Below are 6,867 nucleotides of genomic sequence, written 5' to 3'. Positions count from 1 at the left end.
CTGACCCTATCACTGCGTTACCCATGGATAATTCACTTAACTTACTGAAGTCACTCCCTGGACACATCAGCGCAATTTAACATGGCCAATCCACCTAATCTACAGACTTAAGAGCATTGCGAACCACTGTAGTGTACCATCACATTGAACACTATCTGTATCATGTGTAATGTTTTTACACACTGGTAACTCATCCGAGTGAAAGCCTAGTGTCCACACTTGTCCAACACAACTGCTTCACGACCTGAATCAAGATTTCCACCGTTTAGCCCATAGTCTTATTTATTTTCGCATCAGAAATTCACATCTCAATTTTTTTTAAAGATTAGGACGATTTCCGCCTCTCTGACCCTTTCCGCAAATCTACTCAAAACTTTCTGCCTTTTTCGGAAGTCTCTTGGCCCCAGTGTTCGAACTCTCCACCAATAACAAACGCTTCTTTCAGTCTACCCTATCCATATCCCTCATTATTTAGTACATCTCAGTCATGTTTTCTACAATCTCCTCTGCTCGGCGACAAACAACCCCAGTGAACTCCTCACAACTGAAACTTTTCAGCCCAGACAATATCCCAGTGAATCTTTTGCAACGTTCCCAGTGTGATCACATCCATGCAGTACTCTGAATTGCAGAACTGCGCAAAGTAATCTAGATAGAGCCGAATGAACTTTTTTTTTTCTATTCCGTTACAGTATGAGGGCGTCGCTGGTTCGGCAGTATTTATTGGCATCCCTAATTGCACAGCGGGTTGTTGAGACTCAACCATATTGTAGTGAGTCTGGAGTCACATGGAGGCCCGAGCAGGTAAGAATGGCAGTTTCATTCCTTAAATGACGTCAGATTAGTTTTTCAACAATTGAACATGGATATATAGGAGTTTTTAGATTCGTAATTCCAGGTATTTATTGAATCCCAATTCTACCACCTAGCATGGTCTGAGTCAAACCCGAGTCCATGGTGTCTGAATAAACAGTCCAGTGTCCAGTGGTAATAGCGCTCAGCCATTGCAGAAAAGCAGTGAAACTGATCTGATCCAATGAAGTCGCTTTTCCCCGATACTGTTCTGTGCCATTTTCCTGAGCTTGACACCCCCCCGCCCCAATAATATCTGGTCCATGTTGGTAAAAGCTGCTACATGAGTATTGAACTCCCAACAGTGGTAACCAAATGGTCTGCAGGTCCCGATGGTGTGGTTGGGGCACGTTCACCCAGCAACAGTGAGCGCAGCATCACAGACTGAATGGTATCAATGGGAGAGTCAGTGTTAGATTCTGCAGTGCCTTAGTGAAATAGGAAATGACTCCACAAACACATGATGAAAGAGCAGCGCTCCGAAAGCTAGTGCTTCAATTAAACCTGTAAGATCATAACCTGGTGTTGCGTGATTTTTAACTTTGTACTCCATAGTCCAACACCGGCATCTCCAAATTAATGAAATGGGGGTATGGGATGGAAAGTTCGGTTAGTAATCGTAGGAGGGAAGAAATCTCTGAGAACGGGTGGATTTGAATTCTGACATATGAAACCACAGAGATGTGAGCGAGCAGAGCTTGAAGGAAAATAAAATTACCTTGGAGAAAATCGAAACGTTAAAACAACTGATTCCTTTGTGTTTCACCAAAGACTGGGACAAATAGAGCGATTACTGCCGTGACTCGGATTCGAACCGAGGTTGCTGCGGCCACAACGCAGAGTACTAACCACTATACGATCACGGCATCCCACAGACAACACCCTAAGCACGCGCCATAAGTACAGTATCATAAGAAATGTTAGGCAGAGCACCAAATGCACAATATCAGTGCTTAGCGAACAGTGGCAAATATGTGAGAACTCAGAATAGGCTGACCGTTTTACATCGGTGCCCACAGAGGCTGTGGTGATTCCATCATTAATGTGCTGAAGGCTGAGGTAAATAGATTTCTCCAAAACTTCAAAGACTCTGAGAACAGTGCAGCTTTTGTTACCTGCACATCCATCAATATCATTTATTGTATCCGTTGCTCCCGGCGCGGTCTCCTGTACATTGGGGAGACTGGACGCCTCCTCGCAGAGCGCTTTTGGTAACATCTCTGGGACAACCGCACCAATCAACCACACCGCCCTGTGGCCCAAAATTTCAACTCTCCCTCCAACTCTGCCGAGGACATGGAGGCCCTGGGTGTCCTTCACCGCCGCTCACTCACCACCAGACGCCTGGAGGAAGAACGCCTCATCTTCCACCTCGGAACACTTCAACCCCAGGGCATCAATGTGGACTTCAACCGTTTCCTCATTTTCCCTTCCCCCACCCCACCTGTAAACTTCCAGCTCAGCACTGTCCCCATGACGTATCCTGACTTGTCCTACCTGCCTATCTTCTATTCCACCTATCCACTCCGCCCTCACCCCCCGAACTATCACCTTCATCCCCTTCCCCACTCAACTATTGTACTCTATGCTACTTTCTCCCTACCCCCCACTCCTCTCACTTATCTCTCCACCCTTCATGCTCTCTGCCTGTATTCCTGATGAAGAGCTTTTGCCCGAAACGTCGATTTTACTGCTCCCGGATGCTGCCTGAACTGCTGTGCTCTTCCAGCACCACGAATCCAGAATCTGGTTTCCAGCATCTGCAGTCATTGTTTTTACCAAGCTTTTGTTGAAATGTATACTTCAATAGCAATGCAGTTTAACATCGGTTACTTCCCGAGTTTCCCCACAGAAGGCAGTAACCACTGCTGCCACATAGTCCCAGTTCCTAGCCCCAGAATCAGAGGAACTGAGTGACGCAGTCGCGAAGAACCAACTTGAAATCGGGATGGGAATGAGGTCGCACAGATACTCGATGGCTCAAGTGACACAACCGGAGAATGCACGGTATTTCTATGATGGTTTAGAGGCGCAAGCAATTCCGAGGTTGGGAGTGTTCCTGGTCAAAGGCGGGGCAGAAGGGAATATGTGTTCCTGTTTATAATAACAGCAATCTACAGTGCATCTTGCTGAGACAGCTGAGTGCCACAACTGGAGCGAGAGCAGCTGGTTTGAAGTTTAATTTTGATTCACTATCACCAACTTCCCTGGAATGAATTGCTTTCACCATTTTTATTTCCAATTGTTTGATATCTCCCTGCAGTCTGCGGCTTTCTTCCTCATGGTTAATTGCATGACTTCCTGTTGTATGATCTGCACACTGCTAAATCACGGCCACTACAAGTAAATAGGAATCATTGATCTATATGAGAAAACAGTGGAACTCACTGCAGGCGTGCTGCGTAGGTTTGCAGGCGACACCAGAATTGTAGACAGTGAGGAAGATTATCTAAGATTCGAAAGGATCTTCATTCAATGTGTCGTTGGACTGAAAAATGTAACATGGAGTTCAATCTGGATATATGGAAGGTATTGCATTTTGGTACAACAAAAAGAGTATGGCTATGCGTATGTTGGAGAACACGGAATCTCGGAATGCAGGTACATAATTCCTTGTCATTTGCATTACCGACAGACAAGATGGTTCAAATGCATTGAACATACTTCCCTTCATTGCTCAGTCCTTTGTGTATAGTAGTTGCGACGTTATGGTGAAGTTTTGCAGGACATTGATGAGGCCTCTTCTGGAATATTATGTCGAGTTCTGGTCGCCCAGTTGTTCGAATGATATTATTCAGCTGGAGTAGGTTCAGAAAAGGTATACACGCTTGTTGCCTGTGGAAGGTTTGAGTTCCAATGAAACACTGGATAGGCTGAGACTATTTTCAGATTCGAGATCTGGGTGCTGGAAAACCACATCAGGTAAGACAGAATCCGAGGAGCAGGAGAATCATTTTTTTTTCGCGCAAATGTCGTTCACCAGGCTCTTCCCCGAAACGTCGATTCTCCTGCTCCTCAGATGCTGCCTGACCTGCTGTGCTTTCCCAGCACAACACTCTCGACTCTGATCTCTCATCTGCAGTTCTCATTTTCTCTTAGTTGAGACTGTTTTCACTCTAGGTTAGGGGTTTGAGCGGCGACCTGACAGAAGTTATGAATGATTGAGAGGTAAGTTAGAGTTAACGATAGCTGCCTTTTCCCAGGATGGGGATTTCAAGAAGAGAGGGCATGTGTTTAAGATGAAAAGAAAGATTCTTTTTTTTAAAAAGGCATATGAGGCATTTTTTTAGGAAAGGTGTTTTACGTGTGCAATTAACTTGCTGATGAAGTGATGGATGAGGGTACGTTTGCAACATTTAATGGACAATTGATTCCAAACATGAATGGGAAAGTGGGATTTTTAAAATAAATGTATTCATGCCTAGCACGTCAGTTATGTCCCAGAGGGCATTTAAGAGTCAATCACGATATTATCCATCTGGAGTCTCATGTGGGACGGAGCAGATAACTATGGCAGGTTGCTTCCCGAACTCCATGAGTGAATCAGATGGGATTTTCCACACAACTGATTCAGGTCATCACGAGACTCTTCAATTCCAGGTGCTTATTGAATTCAAACTCCACCACCTGTCATGCCAGTACCTGAACCCTTTGTACCCAAAATATTACCTGGGTTTTTAGATTAACACCACAGTAATAAAACTACAAGGGCATTATAACCACTCAGCGGGTACAGCAGGAGGCAGATGGGACTAGATTAGTTTGGCAGTATGTCCAGCATGGATTGGTTGGACTGACGGGCCTGTGTTCATGCTGTATGAATCTATGATTGACGCTATGGAGCAAATACCTGGTTGGGATTAACAGCAGCATTGACAGCATAATCGAACACCTGATGGGATATGTTATCCTGCTGGAGTCTCCGGAGGTTGTTTTGCTCAGTGATCCCTTCCCACACACGGGACTGGTGAACGGTCTCTCCACAGTGTTACTGATTAAATGAGTTTCCATTTCTGTGGTTAATTGAATCCCTTCCAGCAGTTCCCACATTGCCCTGCTTTCTGTATGGTATCGACCTCCTTTTTTTCTACACAGGATGAACGATCCTTTCAAATTGTGTCCACACAGATACGAATCCTGTTGTCCATGTTGTGAATGTGTTTTCATTTTTTCTCATTCACCCACAGGGTGTGAGTATCACTGGTCAGGACAACAATTATTCTTTGCCCCTCGTTCGTTGCTGTCTGGCTGCACCACAAACCCTGGTGCGATCCCAGCCTCGGGTGTCTGTCTGTGGGCAGTCTGCACATTCTCTGCGTGTTTGCGTTTTTATTTCTCCCTCTGACCAAAAATGTGCCAGTTACAGGGATAAACAATGGGAAATGCAGGCTTATGGGAGAGGGAATACCGTGGGGTCTGGTGGGATGCGCTTCGGATGGACTGTGTGGACTGGAAGGGCCGATTAGCCTGATTCCACTCACGGTGGGGATTCTTGAATTAAGGGTCAGCTCTTGTTTTTTCTGGTCCTGGAGTCTCTCGTAGGCAGGACTGGGTGAAGATGGTTGAATCCCCTGCAAAACGGACATGAATGAATGGGATTGCAGGAAATTAAAGTCATGATCTCTGTTTCTGAGGTCAGGCTTGCATTCCAGGTTTTATTCTTCGAACTTAAACATCACCCTTTCCGTGTTCCAATCGCCAAGGACGAACAGTTTAAAATATCACCCCAACACCAACTTTTCCAGGTTGAAGTCTTGACTGTGTGGAAGAAACTGATACTGAGCTGATGCAAGCAAATGCAGATGCCACCGCCAGTGTCGGAAACACAGATCCAAATAGCAAAATCATCTTTGAAACCAAACACTGCAAAGTTAAGTGCTCAACACGCTCCAGATTTGCCACTCAGCTGTCTTAGCAAGATGTACTGTAGATCACTATGAGAGTCTAAACGGGGTCAAACATTCCATTGATAAGGAGCACACTCAACCGAGGAATTTCTTGCGCCTCTATACCATCATAGAAGGACGCACGCTCACCTATTACATCACTGGAGACAGAGAGTAACTCTGTGCACTCATTCTCATCCCCATTTCCGGTTGGATCTGGGCGGCTGTGCCGATGTTAAGCTAAAATGTTCTTCAAGCATAAAATTGAACAATATCCTGTACTGTCCCCCGAGTCTTTGATATTTTGTCGAAAGCTATCAATCTTACTTTTCAACCTTTTCTTTCAAGGGATCTCCACAGCCTCTGAGGACATCGAACTGAAAGATTCAGCTCATTCTCAGCTCCCACATATCTGTCACTGTTCGCTGAGTACTGATATTGGACATTTGCTGTACTTCCGAACATTTCCTCGGTTAGTATACTTATTGCTGCTAGTAAGCATCCTGTTCTGTGGTTACTGTGATCCTGGTTGTCGGTATTTTGCATTGTGACCACAGCAACCTCGATTTGAAACCAAATCACGGCACGAAGTGTTCCCTCCGTTGTCTTTTTTTTGTGACACATGCTAAGAAATTAATTGTTTTACCTTCAAATTCCGCTCTCTCACATCTCTGCGTTTCATTCAAACACACCCGTTGTCGAAGATTTTTCTCCTTCCCACGATCATTAAACCTCCTTTCCGTCCCTCCCCCCATTTCTCTGAGGCAATGCCTAATCTGTCACTCTCTTTCACATTCACACTGTTCTGTCTGTGCTGCTGCTGCGGTCACTGTTGTTGGGTGAACGTGCCCCAATCCCACCATCGGGACCTTCAAACAAATTGATCCATTTGGATACCGCGGTTGTGAAATCAATCCCCATGTAGCAGCCTTTACTGACATAGGACAGAGACAATTGGAGCGTCAGGCTCATGGAAAATACCCAGGGCAGTTTTGGTGAAAAGACATTTTATTGTTAAAGATCGGCTTTGTGGCTTTCTGCGTTGGTCTTGTGGTAATTTCATAGGACTGATAATCCAGAGACCGAGGTAATAGACTGGGTACTCGCGCTTGAGTCCCACCATGCCGTG

At 45.3% G+C, this 6,867-nt stretch overlaps 1 non-coding gene across 1 annotated transcript; it reads right to left on the bottom strand.

Moving 5' to 3' along the window:
* Positions 1-1,646: 1,646 nt before the first annotated feature.
* Positions 1,647-1,718, bottom strand: trnah-gug (transfer RNA histidin (anticodon GUG)). Its single transcript has one exon. It is a non-coding gene; the product is annotated as a tRNA-His (tRNA).
* Between the last annotated feature and the right edge of the window lie 5,149 nt (positions 1,719-6,867).

This window comes from Chiloscyllium punctatum, chromosome 31 (genome assembly GCF_047496795.1).
Source record: "Chiloscyllium punctatum isolate Juve2018m chromosome 31, sChiPun1.3, whole genome shotgun sequence".
NCBI classification, from domain to species: domain Eukaryota; kingdom Metazoa; phylum Chordata; class Chondrichthyes; order Orectolobiformes; family Hemiscylliidae; genus Chiloscyllium; species Chiloscyllium punctatum.
The sequence above is the reverse complement of the archived record's forward strand: the minus strand, read 5'-3'. Positions and strand labels throughout refer to the sequence as shown.